This window comes from Triticum urartu, chromosome 5 (assembly GCF_003073215.2).
Source record: "Triticum urartu cultivar G1812 chromosome 5, Tu2.1, whole genome shotgun sequence".
Taxonomy (NCBI): domain Eukaryota; kingdom Viridiplantae; phylum Streptophyta; class Magnoliopsida; order Poales; family Poaceae; genus Triticum; species Triticum urartu.
The window spans coordinates 635,845,775-635,863,807 of NC_053026.1; the positions used below are offsets into that span (position 1 = coordinate 635,845,775).

General features: G+C 43.4%; 1 pseudogene; it reads right to left on the reverse strand.

Annotated features, from left to right (window-relative positions):
• Nucleotides 1–13,963: 13,963 nt before the first annotated feature.
• Nucleotides 13,964–16,012, reverse strand: LOC125511457 (annotated as a pseudogene).
• Between the last annotated feature and the right edge of the window lie 2,021 nt (nucleotides 16,013–18,033).

Sequence of the window (18,033 nt, forward strand, 5' to 3'; positions counted from 1 at the left end):
TTACCTTATTCATTTGCTGATACCGGGTTTTGTTACTAGTTAAATCTACCCGCAAAACAACTTATTATACTGACATGGTACTTTCTAAACGCTAGGGATGGGCTAGTACACAGAGAACGTATCGACATTACTCTTGTTTCAAAAAATTCGTTGAAACAAAGATGGCAATCAAACAGTTTCAAAATTAGACATTCGGTTCAAAATATATGACACTTTTTTGTGTGAAAAAAGAAACTGACACTTATTGATGGGAGAGTGAGATCATGAGTGTGGAATAAAAGGACTATTTTGCAAATGTGCCAGCTATCCATCTTCAGCTATATAATCTCCCCTAGGTTTTCTATCAAATGGCTCATTCATTTATCACGGGCGCATCTTGTGCATGAACCAGGCCGGTGCACCGAATACGTTCCCCGGGTACACAAGCCATAGAAACCACACAACACAAGAACAAATGAGGAACACTCATACATGCTGACCATGAGGGTGACGCTCTCAAATAACACACAGCTCAACCACCATTGGCCAAATCTTTGCCACCACTAACTTAATTTGCGATTTTCTAGAACTCATGTGCCGATCACTAGATGGCTGATCATATTGTGAGTTCTGGCTTGGATCTCATGGAACAAGTGGTAACTAACCGAACACGCCATGAACTTTTTCAAGCGGGGCATAAATCGATGGACTGCGATATTTGGCACACATGTGCCATATAAACAAAACTGCCACACCTCTATTTATTTCATTTTAAAGTACCATATAAACCCTCGTTCTTTGACCCCGCCTCTTCCCAAATGACCCTGCAGGATCGCTTGAGAAACCTGCTTCTCCCGCACATCTCGGACGCTCACCCCCGAGAAAACTGTCACTTCTTCACGTCTACCACATGATTTCTCCTCAGGACAAAGTTACCATGATATTCGTATGCAAGTTATCAGGCCTATGTTGCATAACTTACCGTGCTATTTACATAGAACATATCAGGTACTATGCTTCAACAACTACACCCTTTCAAAGTTACCATTGTGTTTTGTACACAAGTTATAAGGTCTTCGATGTGTAAAATACCGTGGTACTTACACATAAGTTATCAGGGTATATGTACATCAACCTCCCCCCGGTCAAAGTTACCATGGGGGATTGTACATGAGTTACCGGGTCTACGGTTCGTATATTATCATGGTACTTGCACCTAAAAATTTGGGTGTGTTTCGGTAGCTTTTTCCATAGGTCAAAAATACCATGATGTTTTTGCGTAACTTATCACGCCTATAGCACGTGTGCCCCTCATGACACTAAATATTATGTGATTTTCCCGTGGCACGCCATGTGTTGTGTTCATCCAAGAGGCCCACACGCGAGGCAAGTGTATGTTTTTAACAACTTATATATTTTCCTTTGGTAAAAAAGTTACCATCGTGTTTATATTGCAAGTTATCGGTTATGCGGTGCTTATATTATCATGTTATTTACACACAAATTATTGGGGATGTTTTGAACAACTTTTTCCCGGGGCAAAAAGTTATCATGGTGATTCTAGGTAACCTATCAAGCCCGCAGTGCTTAAAATATCATCTATTTACACAAAATTTATCAGGGATATGTTTCAGCAACAAATCCACCCCCCCCCCCTCCACGGGTCAAAAACTTATCATGGTGTTTAGTTATCGCAGCGCACATGTTTTCATACTATTTACACATAAAAATGCCAGGGGAGGGAGGTATACTAGCGTGCTATTTACACTGAAGATACCGGAGTATCTTTTCAAAAAAAAATCCCTATGGTCAAAGTTACCATGGTGCTTCTACCTCAGTTATCAGATGTGCGCTGCGTATTAATATCTATTTACACATAAATTATCAGGTATCTTTTCACATTTGTTTTCCCCAATGGTTAAAGTTACCACGATGTTTATATCTAAACTATCAGGTCTATGGCGTGAATGTTATCGTGTTATTTACAAAAATTACCGGGGGGCGGGTTCAACAAATTTATTCCCAATGATCAAAGTTACCATGATGCTTGAAACAAAAAGTTTTTCAGTGCTAATATATTAAAGGCAAAAACATGTCAAAAACAATATTTCCCTTAGAATGTTCAACAATGAGTGTCATAGGTGAGGTGATTAGCTCCCTTTGTTAATTACCTACAGACTAGAGATCAAATCCTAGTCTATTTTTGCTGAAAATTGAAAAGGCATGTGGGGCCATAAATGACGATTACGAAAATTAGGAAAGTTTCGCAATCGGGTGTGCCCGATAATGCGTGTGGCAGTTCCGCAATCGATTGCTATATACATATTTCGTAAATCGATTGAGGACAAGTCGGGAAAATAACTCGCTTTCACATATTATCCTTTTCTACAGTTTTTTTTCTCAGTTTTGTTTTACAGTTTTTCTCACAAAATTTCACTGTGCCGGCACAGTACTCCCTCAACGGTAGTACTACCACGGGAGAGAGGCCAGCAGCAGCAGGTAGACGAGCCATGAAAGCCTCTGGATGCAGGAACAGAGGAGTAACTGTGGCCCCCCGCAAAAAAAAAGGAGTAAACTGTGGCGTCCCCGCAGCGAAATTCTGAATCCCCACAGTGGGACCCACCTGGCAGGAGGCGTGGCCTTGGCAGCGGCAGGCAGCGTGGCAGTGTCGGCGCAGGCTCTCATTCCCTGCTATTAATTCCTCTGGCCTTAATGTTGCTAGTCAGTCACCGCCAGCCGGGCCACCATACTGTGGAGCCGGAATGCCAGTGACTAGTGGGTAAGGAAGCGAGTGCACGTAAGCCTATACTCAGGACAAAACTGCACGCCGCGGGCCGGACCAGCTGTGCATGCAGGCCTGCGGCAGCGCGGGATGTATCTTCCGCCGCGAGCGCGACTATGTCACCCGCTGCGACGCGGGCCCAGATTTGCTCGGCGAGCACCTGTCAGCCAGCGCACAGCACAGTGACTGCGCTCGCGCGGCTCCCAAGAAGCACTAATCCAAACCCCTTGGCTTATCCTACGCTGCTGCTGCGCTGCCCAGGCCAGCCATTGTGTTTTGGAGCAAGGCGAAGATGGCCGCAGCCCGCGTGCAGGTGATCCTCCTCAATTGAGCCCCTGCATGCAGGGCGAGCATTTTTGTATACAAAAATAGACGCACGTTAAGAATGGTGGCCAGAGATCGTGGAGCAAGATGCCTCAATCGGTCACTGGATCTCGACGAGGAGGTTGGGACATCCTCATGGGTTAGTTTAGTTTATAACAATAGCTAAATGGCAATCGACTGATTTTAACTATTGTGACAGCAGATTTTAAATAAAGGAAGGAGAAGGAAGGGCCTCGGCGGATTATCTATTTTAGGGTTTACGGTGGGGGTGGGGGTGGGGGTGGGGCTTCGTCGAAGAAAAAAGACTACACGCGACCGGGGCTAGAGACACTACTAGGGAAATGTTTATACACAGAAGCTCACCAGTAACATTTTTAAAAAGGAAGTGCTGCAGCAGCAGCGCTTTGTCATTAAGAGCGCTGCTACTATTATAATTGCCAGATCGTTGCAGGCAGGCTAGGTATACTAGTAAAGTTCATACATAAAAAGCGCTACTGCTATTGAACTTAGCAATAGCGTTTTTCTCTAACCAGCGCTACTGCTAAATTCAGTCCCCTCCTAAGACCAAAGTTTAGTTCCACCTTGCTCCGCGAACAGAATGTTTACCACCTAAAATATGGTGCTTCTCAAACTATCACAACCACTTGGTCTTCATTGTACTCTATGTGTAGGATTTGTGGCAATATGAATCTTCGCCGGTTCCATACTAACAATTTAGATTCTACACAAAAAGATCAATGATGACCAATGCTTTTTTTAATTTGATGTTTTTTTACATGCTAATGATCATAGCCTTAGTAGTAGCACTGATTCCACAAAAACGCTACTGCTAATGATCATAGTAGTAGCGCTTGTTCCACTAACGCGCTACAACTATGTATCTTAGCAGTAGCGGTGGTTACGGGCCAACGCTACTACTACGAGTACCTTATCCACACGCCTCGGCTCACGCGCATGCTCACTCTTCCCTCACACTCTCACTCGCTCACTCCGCCCCGCGCCGTCGACCACCAGCGCCCCCAAGGTAACTCCCTCCCTCCCTCTCCGCCCTCCTCTCCCCTCCCTCTCGCCGCCCTCCTTCTCTCGCCGCCCTCCTCTCCCCTCCCATCGCCCTACCTCCATCCGCCATCCCTCCTCCAGCCTCCTCCTTCCTCCTTCCTCCCCCTCCATCTACCGCCATCTCGGCCTCCTCCCTCTCTCCTCCCTCCCTCCCCCTGCCTCCCTCCCTTCTCCCTTCCTCCCTCCCCCATCTATGTTAATTATTTTGAGTAAAATAGAACATATAAGTTATATGAACAAAATGTAGGTATTTTGAATAGAATAAAATAGAAAATATAGGTAGAATGTAGGTATTTTGAATAGGATAGAAGACTAGTGAATAGGTTTTTTAAATATAAAAAAGTTTTAGTAATAGAAAAATTTAGTGATACAATTTTTTAGGTATAGAAAATTTTCAATTATAGAAATCTATTGGAATGCTACATGAGAAAAATTTAGGTATCAAATTTAGTAATAAAAATTTTTAGTAAGAAAATTTAGGTATATAATTTTTTGTAATTTTTATTTTCAATATAGAAATGTATTGGAAAATTTAATTATTTTTATGTCATTATCACTTTGTCATCAAAGAATGCTATATGAGATTTGATGATCTAAAATTTTCACTCGGTGGAATATGCAGGCTTTGTAGGGTCGTGTCTCCTTGGAGTGATCGTCATCCGAGTTACCTCTACTTCTTCTACACCCGAGTCAGTGAGCTAAAAGTCCACCTCCTCCTTCTCTACTCATCGGTGTTGAAGAGAGTAGAACTAGAGTAGAAATATATTGAAATGTTTTTGTCAATATTGAACCATTGAAATGCAATGAGCACCAGTTTATGCTTATGTGCGAATATGGGAAAATCCGAGTGGCCTATGTTTTGCCGGAGTGTTGATTCATTTCCATTCCGACAAATTTCAGGCGCTCGATATGTCCTATTTTAACGAAGGTCATGCCGGATTTTTTCGTGAATTTAAGCACGACCTGTGCTAGAATATTTAGGAAATGTCGAGTGCCCCGGATTTGCTAGAAAGAGAATTAAACGATATTTCGAGTTGACTTTAAGTCTGTCAAGGCTCCATACATGACAGTCAAAAATTCAGTGAGGGAGAGTCTCCATCATATATGAGAGAAGAAGAATGCCGACTGTTGTCGTGGGGGTCGCTTCTCCTTCTTCTCTTTGTGCTAGACATTTGTTATGCACTATGGGAAGAAGGAGTAGCGACCATCATCGATGGTCGAAAAATCGGTGAGGGAGTGTCCACCATATATGAGAGAAGAAGAATGCCGACTGTTGTCGTGGGGGTCGCTTCTCCATCTTTTCCTTGTGCTAGATATTTGTAATGCACTAGGGAAAGGAGGAGTAGCGACCATCACCGACGGGCGCAATATCAGAGAGGGAGTGTCCACCATATATGTGAGATACGAATTTAGGTAGGAAGACTCAATAGACCTAAAGTCAGCCCATTGCATATTGAGTAATAGTGATATGTGTGTTGAGTTTCCTGGTAGTTGCCTTCGACCGATTTTCAATGTTCAACTATGAACATAGGAAATGTCTGACGATGAAAGGGAATTCGTTATGTGCGAATACTGCGAAGACGAGCATGGCCTGTGCGATAGGCCTCACCTAGTTGATGGTAGGTGCTTCAGCATCATGCTGGATTAGACCTTCGAAGTGGATACAGTAAGTCACAACGACAAGTCTTTTTTCGTAATTAAGCATGACTTCTGCTTCATTTGCTTCAACTTATAATTTTAATTTTTTTACAATTCTACTAGTGTATCCCCTGCCATGCAAGAATTTATGTCTTGGATAAGATTGGTTTCAATACTATGGACAGTATGGAGGTAAAGAGAGTTCACTTGAGGACCGAGCATGGTTATACTTTTGCCGCAAAATTATACAATGCAGACACCTACTTCTATTTTGAATGCAAAAATTGGAGAGCACTATGCAAGACTTATGCATTTGAGTCTAATATGCTTATCACCTTTGATATTCATCTGGAAGATGAAATTAAAGGTAATATAGACATCTGGGTCGATGTGCAGACGCCTCCAGTTCTACCATTATGTAAGTTTCTCAACCATATTTATTAAGTAATTTATGTTGTTTATTTAAAAACAGTTGACAACAAATTTCTATTAATTGACAGGTTATTTCCATTCAAGCAAACATGTCCGGCGCTTGGTAGACAGCACCTACTACTGTCCCAGGGCTGAACTAAACTGCGAGGAGATAGGTCATATACTCAATACATGCGACCACTAGTGTGCGTATTGAACTACAGTCACATCTATTTAGGAAAGATGATAAGATTTTTACTATTTGTCCTCAGTGCATCTTTTGCATACATTATTTTTTAAGCTAAACCTCATTGGTAAGTATGTTACTATGATGTTCTTCAACAGGGACTCCCGATGAATGTTGTGCCTCGTTGGATCGAGCCTAAAGATCGCATGACAATGGTTAGCTTACAACCAAGATATCCTGCATTGCACATGAGTGCATTCATGATTTCTCAAAGCGAGCAAGTCTTAATAGTCAAAGACTGGAGCAAAATTGTGAAGGATCACAGCAAAGAAGTACTAGGGGGTAGCAATCAGAAGCGCATCCCACAATTAGCAGACAGGTTCATCTGCATGCTCCAGTATGATGAAGCAGGAGTGCTACACATGTTTTATGCTATTTTACCTGAGAAAGAACAGCAGGAGTGATTAGCTAGTTAGAATGAGTTTGAAGATGGTGATGTGCTACACTATGACTATGATGATTAAATAGCTAGTGTTGGTGGTAATGACTATGATGATTATTATTAGCTAGTGTTGGTGGTGATTAGATAGTACACTATGACTATGATGATTAAATAGTGTTGGTGGTAATGACTATGATGATTATTAGCTAGTGTTGTTGGCGATTATATGATACAAGAGTTTTTATAGTAATATGACGATGATGTTGATCATGATTATCATGATGATTTGTTATTATGATCATGATTAGTTATTATATCATTGGTGGAAGGAACGGGGATTAGATTAATGTGGATGGATCCATAGTGACCAAAAGTTGAATTAGTAGAATCGTCGTCCTAATTCAAATTTTGATTCATCCAAATGAATCTAATCCATGGTTCTTCCTCACATGAGCCTGTATAAATGCATCACAAATACATAGAGGGGGTATAAATCTGTGAAAGCAGGAATACTAGCACTAGCGCTGGAAAGCGTCTACTAGCAGCACTGGATTAGCAGCAACGCTTCATTTGTTCAAGCGCTACAGAGAGTTAGCAGTAGCGCTGCCCTGACCAGCGCTACTGCTATATGTATTTCAAGCGCTACTACTAGGGTTTTCCCTAGTAGTGAGAGATGGCGGGGGGTGGTGGCAAGACCGGCGGTGTGGGCGGTTCATGGGAGGGCGGTGCGGCGAGGCGACCGTCGGAGCGTCGCGGGCGGCTGCTAGGCCGGTGGCAAGTTTGACGGGTGGAAGAAGAAGTCTCGAGGTAGAAGAAGCAATCTGCATCGTTTATTTTTCATCCAACGGTTGAAACGAAATCGACTGACCTAAATTCATTTAAATTCATTTTTCAATCAACTAGCGTCTAGCCATTCCCTTAGTTTACCTTGTGCAGCTTGTTTCACATGTATCAAAATCCAAAAAAAAAAATCTCCACAACTATGAAATGATTGTTACATCAAAACCCACTTATTCAGGCCGCGTTCGGGAATACACCGCTCCAGGCTCCGCTCCAGGAGCGGACCGAGCTCTAGTATAAAATCTGGGAGCGAGCAAACCGCCGCTCCACAGATTCTAGAAGCTGATGAATTCCCGAATGCGGCCTCGGTCTACAAGAATGAAATGCTTGCTACGTTTAATTTACTTGGTTTAACATGTATTGTTTTGATTATGTTTTTTACTCTCTCCTTTTTGGTTTATAGGGCTTATCTCAAAATTTAACTTTTCCATTTTATAAGGCTCAATTTGGTTGTTCCCCATCACATGTTCAGACTTCAAGGTGCATTAAATCATTGCATGCAAGTATTAAGAGAAAACTGACCAATGCATGCATGCATTGCAATTAATGCATTCGTAACATAATTTTTTGAGGAAAACAAGAGCATTAATTGGGTGCTTTTGCAAACTACAAAAAATATTCCACCACTCATCATCTACCTTGGTTGGTGAGATTTTTGAATTGAGCCTTATAAACCGGAAAGGAGGGAGTATCCGGTTAGTTTCTCTTTGCTTTATTCTGCTATTTCCAATCCATTGTTTTGTTGCAATAATAAGCAAGTAGAGTTGCCCTATGCTCGTATCCGGACTTAGAAGACCGTCTTGACTCGAATATCCAGTAAATCACAACACTCAGAGAACATTTCACTTCCGATCAATTAAGACTCACTAACGCGCACCCTGACCTTCAGTGCACCGAGGTACTGCTCCCTCTGTATTTACCGAGGGGGTACATGCATGCCAGACCAGAAAAAAAGGGCAAGCCCATCGAGCCCAGAACGGAACCCGCGAGAACGGTCGTATCCGGTGTGCCCCTGCTCCTTGGCAGCCCAAGGGAGGAGAGAACGGCATGGCGCGGGTTCACACGAGGTGGAAGAGCTTGGCATGGCGATCCTCGAAGTGGAGGTGTGTGACTAATGGTGCATTCTTGATAAAAAAGAAGTAAGAGGCCGACAATGAATTCTTCCGGAGCAAGCATGTTAACCACGACAGGTACCCATCACCACCTTGCTGGCTTGATTTTGCTGGGAAAATCACTGTTAGCAGGAAACCCAAATTCAAACAACGTAGTACCAACAAAAGCCATGAACAGGTGGCGACTCCCCTAGCTCAACGGAAACCTGCGTGCTACCACGCAACCACCTAGTCTACGTGCCCAGCAACTTTACATATGTAGGCGGTAGCTAGCCCGGCTGACGGCTTTTCCTGGCTGAGCATGCATGGTGCCAGACTAGAGCGCGCATGCATGCACGGCCACAGAAAGAAGGTCAGGCCTGCAAGCAAAGCAGAGAGAGCAAAGGCGCAGACGCGTCACCTGGACGGGACGGCCATCTAGCCTAGCCTATTCTAGTTCTAGTAGTTCTAGGAGTAGTAGGATTGTCCATGGATAGATAGCTCTGGCTAAGTGCCGTGCAACTACTCGATGGGATCCGGCCGAATCCTTCCCTGCTGATAGTCGTCCATCGGTCCCGGCGGCCGAGTCTTTACTCACAGCGACGCGCCATCGAAAAGTCAGGAACGATCAAACAACCAGCAAAAGGCAGAAAGAGATGAAGCTCATGACATCTCTGGCTCCTGGTTGTGCTTCCTGTGGAACCGTCCAATTTCCTGAATGACACTGGGAGCTTTGGGGCATCTTTTCTCCAAGATATCTTTGGATGGAAGGATCGAGCACCAGACCGGCTCCTGTTGCTGCTGCTGCATGACCCTGAGCCATCGCATCCACCGCTCAGCAAATCGAGTGGAAACGGCGGCCGGCTGGCAGGGAACTCCAGAATCTTACTAGTATCTACTGTCTGCTAGCGTGCGTCCGCGTGCAGATGAGGATCTCGAAGTGTCCGAAGTGCAGATCGATCGATCGATCCACCGATCACCATCAGTCCGGACTCGAGAGATGGACGGATGATTTGATCGGCTGATGGATGGGGGAAATCCAGCGCGTTGTGGCGAGTGGCGTTAGGCGGCCGGATCCGGTCAAAAGATGCCACCGACGGCGACGCTACGAGAAGCTACCCAAGCGGCGGGCGCAGGGCCTCCACACACGGCGCTTTCGGGGTCAATTTTCACTTTCAGGCCGCGCCCCACCACCCCACAAGCTCGGGAGGAGCGCATCTACCATTCGTTCGTTGGTTCGTTGGTTCGATCGACTTCCATCAGGCAGATAGCAGATACATGTCTCCGTGTCATCAACATCCCAGCAACATATAATATCTCGTCCACACGGCTGGCCGATGCGACGCGGCCTTGCGTATGGTTGGCGTTCATGTACGTGTGCTACGTACAACACGTGGTGGCTAGTTCGATCGAGATCGCCAGGAGGAAGACGAAGACGCAACTGACTTTGCTCCTGCTTCTTGCCGTAGAAGGCAGTGTATTGCCTGTCGATTTGCCCGATCCGTCGACTTCGACAGTCACTTTTGTACATGTCCAAACCATGCATGCCATGCCATATTGCCATGCTTTTTCTTCTGGTCCAGATAGCAACCCTGCACTGTACACACTTGAGATGCTTCTTCACTCGACTGTGCAACACGTATCGTACGTCCATATCCAGCTAGCCTTTCTTTGCGCCCTTCCACAGTCGCGGCCGGCCGGCCTCGACCGGCCATGCATGCTTTCCAGGTTGCGTAGCTGAATCCAATTGCCAAAGAGTAAGAAACAGCAGCAGCAGCTGGGTATCCCTGGCCTGAGTAGCCATCTACAACGTAGCTACCAAAAGCGACACCGCTGATGGTGATGATCGAGGTGACACTCTACCGGATGCACGCGGTCGATCGGGGAAACGCCATGACGAATTAATTATGTGCCCACCGGCTGCACAGTAACATCATGGAACATTATGGCGGAGCGGTTACTGAGCTGCTGCACGCTGCACCATGCCGGTCGATCGATGCTGTAGAGCTATAGCTGCATGGACCAGCGGTGGTGCGCGCAGCCTTTTTCCCATCTAGGAGTACATGCCATGCCATTGCCATGCTCAACCGGCGACACAGCCTGCGTGCCACATGCCCCGGTAGATTAGGTTAGGAACTCGAAGAAGAGGAGATTTAATATATATTTTTTCAACTTTGTTTGGCTGCGCAATGCCAATGCCAATGCATGCCTGAGCCCGTCCATGCCTTGGTGTCTGGAAGTGACATGATTGCATGGGCCTGGCCGTGCTGTTCTGCTCCACCGGAATGGCAGCAGTTATGGTGGTATGGAAGCGAAGCCGATATTCTGCAGGCACAACCACGGTACAAGGAACACGACACCGGTGCACTCTTTCCGTCAGTGAAGTATAGGCCTGTAGCCCAATCTGTAGTTTGGCCCAGTGTTGCCAGCAAAATAGATGATACTATACGTCCGGTTTTGGGAGTTTTTCGTCCGATTTTCAATTCTTCTTATCAGTGTTTAATTACGGTTTAGTGTTTCGGTTTTGGTTTTTTCACTTTCACTTTCTTTTTTTATTATTTTTTATCTTTTCCCTTTCTCAGTTTCTCATCTTCTTTTACTTTTTCCTTTTTAATTTGTGATTTTTTATTTAAATTTGTGTGCTATCCAAGTCGTGAGCAAATTTTATATTCAGGATCATTTCTCGAATTCACAAAAATACTTGGATTTGTGGAAAAAAATTATCCCTGTTAATTTTAGTATTCATAAATATTTATTAAATTTGATGAAAAATATTTAATTGTATTTATAAAATTATGAGCATATTTAAAAAAATTCATAAGAAATATTAATTTATAAGCATTCTTTTATCAGTGAAGATTTTTTAAATTCAAATGAAACCAAATGCAATAAAAAATGAATGGAATCAAACTATATTTTATTTAAAACTAACGAATTAAAATATACTCCCTCCGTCTGGAAATACTTGTCATCAAAATGAATAAAAGGGGATGTATCTAGTTGTATTTTAGTTCTAGATAAATTGTTTTCTATCCATTTTGATAACAAGCATTTTCGGACGGAGGGAGTAAGTACAAAAAATGAACAACAAAAGGAAAAGCTAATTAATTATGTGTACCCTACTAGAGCTAGCGACATGGGCCACCCCCCCCCCCCCCCAACCACACACACACACGCACATACACGGTCATACGGAGCGTCATAAGAAATCAGGCTATATTTATCGCAATAAAGCAATGCATATCAATGCCCACGTAAGTCCAATTCTAGCCACCGCCAGAGCTCTTCCTCAACGGGGAGGTATCACTCACATATAGCAAGATAGTAGCTCTCCTTGCCCGCAACGCCCGCGCATAGCCGGCCCAGTAACGTGTTCCCGATTGCTCACCATCCCTCGTGCACTTCAATCATTGTGTTCGGCTGCTATAGGTCCAGTTTGGTTTTTTTATGCAGTTGCTCAATTTTTAGTTGTGTTTTTCTTTATTTCTTTTCTGTTTTTGTTATGGGTTTCATCGGGGTTTTTTGGTTTTCACTGTTTCACATGGTTTTCTATTTATTTTTCTTGTTTTTTTCTTTTTTAATTGTTTTTTTCGTGTTTTCTTCCATTTTTTATTTTTTTATTTTCACTATATCATCTGCTTGTTTGGTCTGTAGGTTCTTCTTTGGGTTTATTTATTTCTTTTATGTTTTCATTTTCTTTTTTCCTACACATGTGTACATGTCAGGACCAGTTTTTACGCATGTTTACATTGTCTAAATACATGACTAACATTTTCTTAACATATATTTTATTATGCCAATTTTTATATACATTATACGTTTTTTATACAATGTAATTTTTTAGTAAACGTTCAATATTTTTCAAATACTTGGTTAACATTTTTCAATCAAATAAATGTTTTAGTGTCCACAATTTTATAAATATTGTATATTTTACAGATACGTCAGCAAAATTTGTTATGATGTTAAAATAAATAAATTTGTGGTTAAATATTTTTTCCAAATATATGTTTTGATGTCTAACTTTTTTCACACACAATATACATTTTGTATACACCTGACACATTTTCCTCCAATAAATATTTTGATGTCTACATTTTTATACATATACTACACTATTTGGGTATGCTATGAACATTTTTTATACACATTAAATATTTTTTAAATACATGATTAACATTTTTCAAACACATGTTTTTGAACATTTTTCCGTATACCTGTTAAACATTTTCCCAATAAATGTTGAAACACTTTTTATAACTATGCTAACAATTTTTACACCGTGGTAACATTTTCAAATACATAATTAACTATTTTCAGATATATATTTGGAAAACTACTTTTTTCATACACGTTGTACACATTTCATATATACAAGAAAACATTGTAAATGTTTAATATTTTTCAAATGCATAAATAATGTTTTTTCAAATAAATGTTTTGAATGTTTTTTACTATGTGTTAAATATATTTTTCAAATTCACGGCTTTTATTTTGTTTTAAGTAATTTTAAGTTTCAAATACGATAAAACTAACTTGTGTGCACCCCAACTGAGCCCTACTGCTTATCGCGAGACGTGGGCCACCTAGTCCATTTACGAGCACTGCAAGCGAGAATGGCTTCCAACTTGCTATAAGAGAGGTATAGACACGCCCCTTCCCAAGGCCACGACATCGGTCCCCCCTCCTCCTCCCCGCCCGACAACCTTTTCGGCGGCAAGAGGAGTGGGGACCCTTCCGTCTATTTTTTTTTCCTGTCTACAACAACAACAACAACAACAACAACATGAAACTACATGAAACTACTTGAAACTACTAATCAAGTATAGCCATATTAGCTGGCCATGTATCTTGTTAGACAGAAAATAATTTCACAATTATTTTTTTGTTATAATTTATTGGCATATCCGTATAAAGATTACTGGTACTTTTGGAAATCAGATTAGTGCACTCCCAACTCCTGCAAAGACAAGTTTCTCTCTTCTTGGGTTGGTTACAACTCTCCATCCCTAGGGGTACTCCTACATCGTGGTGGTGATTCGAGACAAAATTTGAGGGCGTCTATATTTACAAAATTGTTTAGATGAGTAGATGGAGGCCTGTTTGGCCATATCCTCATCCAAAACGTGTATACGCAACCGTATCAAGAGCTGCTAGAGATGCTCTGAATTCGCACAACTACGCCAAATAAAGCAAAATGGAGGGGGCACAATATTCTGTAAATCATCACATAGAAAAGTATACAGTGGATAGAGGGAAACATATAAAGAGCACACAACCCACAAAGTAAAAAAAGTTACAATACACCATCGAATAACCACACAGAAAAGCCGGGCCACTCCAAGGCAGGGATGGCTTTATTTAATACGGCTAAAATGCATGCATCTTCACATCAAATGGGCTCTTGTGTGGTTTCAAATTGGAAATTATAGTTGTTCATACCAGTGAACAGGCCATCGTCCATCTTGTAGGTAACAACCTCTCCTGTGGTCAGAATGTCCCTCTGAGTGTAGGAGAACGGGACGTCCACAGAACCCTGAGTCACAGCCGCTCTGATTGTCACCTTGGTCATCGGAGGCACCACAGCCTGATAGGAGGCCTCTTTTGACGCCGTTGTCTGAATGGATGACCCCCACTCGTATTCTGAGTTGAATTCAGTGGATACCTCAACCTTCCCTTCTGCTATGACCGGGATCCCGGCTCTTAACTTGGCAGTGACACCGATCTTGAGGCTAACAGTCGAGCTCCAGGTCTTGGCCTGCGTCTCCTCGTATTTCAGGGTCAGGGTCTTGGCATGTAGTTCGTTGGTGTCATTGGTTGAAGTCATGCTGGGATAGGTAAGAGGCTTCTCGTCGTAGATCCTAGCTTCGGAGAGCTTGAACTCCACGCCATAGATCTCTCGCGAAAGTACGGCTTCTTCCACCCGTAACCTTGCTTCAAGTGTGATGGTATCGACGGCGGCGTTAAGGCAGCTTGTCTTCCTGTCTGCAGTTAGCCTCTTGCAGTACCTGGAGTTTCCCAGGTTCTGGAGACCGATGTAGTCGGGCAACATGACCACCCTGAAGAGCGTGTCACGGTCTCTGCTGCTGCTGTCGGCGGAGTCAGCCCAGATCCAGTTGGGGCTGAGCCTCCAAAACCCGTTGAAGTGGTTAGATTTTATGCGCACGTTCCCATTAGCGTAGTTGGGGAAAATAGTGTTGACCACAGTTGAATCTGCAATATCAGATGATGAGAATTCCAAGTAATTGCGTTTCTGGATGATCCTCGCCCGGAGGTACATGTCATTGTCACCTTTAAAAGCAACGTATTTGGGGAGTACCAATTGCTTTGACAGATCAATGGCGGAGAAATCATGAAGAGATTTCACTTGATCAACTGCTTTTTCGTGCCCTCCAGTTCCCAGATGCAGGTAGGCTTCTTCAGTTGTCCCCTTTTCCTTGGTCATATCAGATTCAGAGCTTGTTGTCTGCTGGGGACGGAAGAACCTGCATGCATGCATTCCCAGCCTATTAGAACGAGGACTACTAAACCAAGCAGCTATCGGTGTTGATATTTTTTTCTTTTTCTTTTTCCTCCAAGACACTACTCGCTCTGTGCCATTATATAAGAGTGTTTTTGACAGTAATGTCAAAAATGATATATTATGTTATGGGACGAAGGTAGTAATTATTAATTGATTCTATGTGGAGGCTTCGTCCAGTACAATTTTAACAAAAAATAATAATGCTCCAGCACTATAGACAGAGTGAGTAGTAGATATAGAATGATTGCTAAATTGATATGTAGATACAAGAGATGGATGATACTATACGTACCTGATGGATAGATTATTGTCCCCGTCCGTGAGAGGGACGGGCTCAAAAGCGTGCATGACGGCTTGGACAGGTCGTCGTCCGGTTCATTGACGATGCCGATGGTCCAGTGGCCGCTGCCTTCACCGCCATGTTTGGCCACCCAGTACTTGTTGTTGTGGCAGCACCTGACGTGCAGTAGCCCGCCGTGCTCCTTGGAGGGCTCCAGGTAGAATCTAGTGTACGGGCTTGCAAGGACATCGACGTCATCGGCGCCGTCGCTCAGCTCCTCGAAGAACCTGCCTCCGCCGCGGCTCTCCTCGTTGCCTGCATGCACGCTACCTAGGTACTTGCGGGCATGCTTTGATCGGAAAGCAACGCATTTTGGCGAACCCGTCACTGGAAACATTTCTTCATGTGTGTGTGTGTGTGTGTGTGTGTGTGTGTGTGTGTGTGTGTGTGTGTGTTTGCGTGACTATCTACGTTGTGCATAGTAGCTATATATACTGCTGCCGTGTTGCCGCTTAACGTATACATGCAACTCACGTGCGAGAAAAACGAGAACATCATCCTTTCCTGTACAAGTTCTATGAATCCAGGGGACCAACCTCATCCTTCCAGATCTCACCTAATAATTCATTTTCTTGGTCACGGACCATTTGGCACAAATTATTGCCATTCAGCAGAGTAGTTTCCTCATTTTGTGCGTGCGCAAGGGATCTATCTACGAGTAGTACGAGTGCCAAAGTGATTTGGAGCGGCTCAGCTGGCGCGGCGAGGCAAGAGCAAATGACAGCGCATGGAGCAAGTCGACACACCGGCCGTATTATTTATACATTTCTCTTGTTGGTCCTCCACTGGCCCATCCACATGGGTTGCGCGCCCTCTCTCCCCTCTCACTACAAACACGTTGCATGCATGGCTTTCATAGGTGGTTGGAGAGTTTTCTTACGGAAGAAATGGATCAGGGTCATAGGGGTTCACTGCTAGTACAATCTCTCATAGCAGCGGTATTATGTATCTTCCGGTGTGCGTTTATTGTGCTATTTATCTTCTTGATGTTTCATTTTCATTTTGAGCAAATAAAATTCATCATTTGTCAAAAAAATAAATACATATAAGCATGTGTATGTGTAATGACCAATCAAGAAGTTTCTGCAATTCACTGAAGAGTTTTCCTATGAAGAGGAAACTGGATCGGGGCCATAGGTGGTTCACAGTAGCATCTCTCATAGCAGCGGTAAAACATAATTAAGTTCTAGGATTGTCCTAAGGCAAACAAGTTAAAGTTTGACCAAGTGCACAAAAATGTGCTAATATCAAATATATGAAATACAAAATATATTTCATGATGAATCTAATAAAGAAAACCTGGTGTTGTAGATTGTTGCAGGAATTTCACGGCAATACTCATGATTTGGGGATTTTGTGGAGGCAAGGCACATGTGGAAGATCTAGGAACGGGAATTAACACAATGGAGTTTTACTCGAGCATGGGCCCCCTATTCTAGTGGTAACACCCTCCTACTTGGATGCTTTTCTCTTGTTTGAGCTAAGTGATTACAGAGATATTGTCTCACATGTAGACTTAAGTAAGTATGTCTATGTCTCGCACCATTTTCACCTTATATACTATGGTGAGAAGGTGGAGTTACAAGGGTTGTTAAGAGCCATGATGTAATAGCGGCCATAATGGCGGCAATTACTAGTGGCATTACCATGTCGCCATAAGAGTCATCTTGATGGCGCCACAGGTAGTGTTTGTCTTGATTGACCACGTCTTGTTCCAATCGGATGAGCTTCACGATGCGCTGGGGTCGTTGGTCATATTGGGCCGAACCCTTGTCATGGGCCTACCTCGGGTGATCCCTCCGCTAGTTGCCCCTGAATCCTTCAAGTTCTTGGGGATGGCACCGGCTCCTCGGACGAGGAAGGTTGTTGTGGGGAACCCGGCTGCAATCATTATCAGGTTGCCTGGAGACAGGCCTTGATGGACTCGAAAGAGTATGTGAAAAAGGTCAGAGATAGGCAATTTGTAATAGACTTAGTGATATCCAATAAGCTCAGCGGGGAGCTTGGCGTGTGGCTTGTCCGAGAACGTGTCATGAACTCCAAGTGATCTTTGAGGAATGCCTAGGCTTATCCGAGTGGGTCATTGCCAGTCATGGACATGAGGAGGTGCGTTACTTGAAACTTCATCTTCAGAACTAAGCCATCGGACTTGGGCATTAGGTTAGGAAACCAACTTGTATTGTTGAGGATGATGAGTCTGTATTTTGTCGTGTCATTGTCGAGTGATCTGGAACTCATGAGAGTCGGTCATCGGCACTGTGTCCATGAGGGTGATGATTTCCAGAGTGAATTGGTTTGGCGTAGAGCTAGAAAACATCATCGAGCTACTTTTGTGGCATAATAGATCCCCCACCTGGTTCGTCAACTACGCATCTCACCGTCTGATCCAGTCGAGCTTTTAATCCAAGCGACTCTCG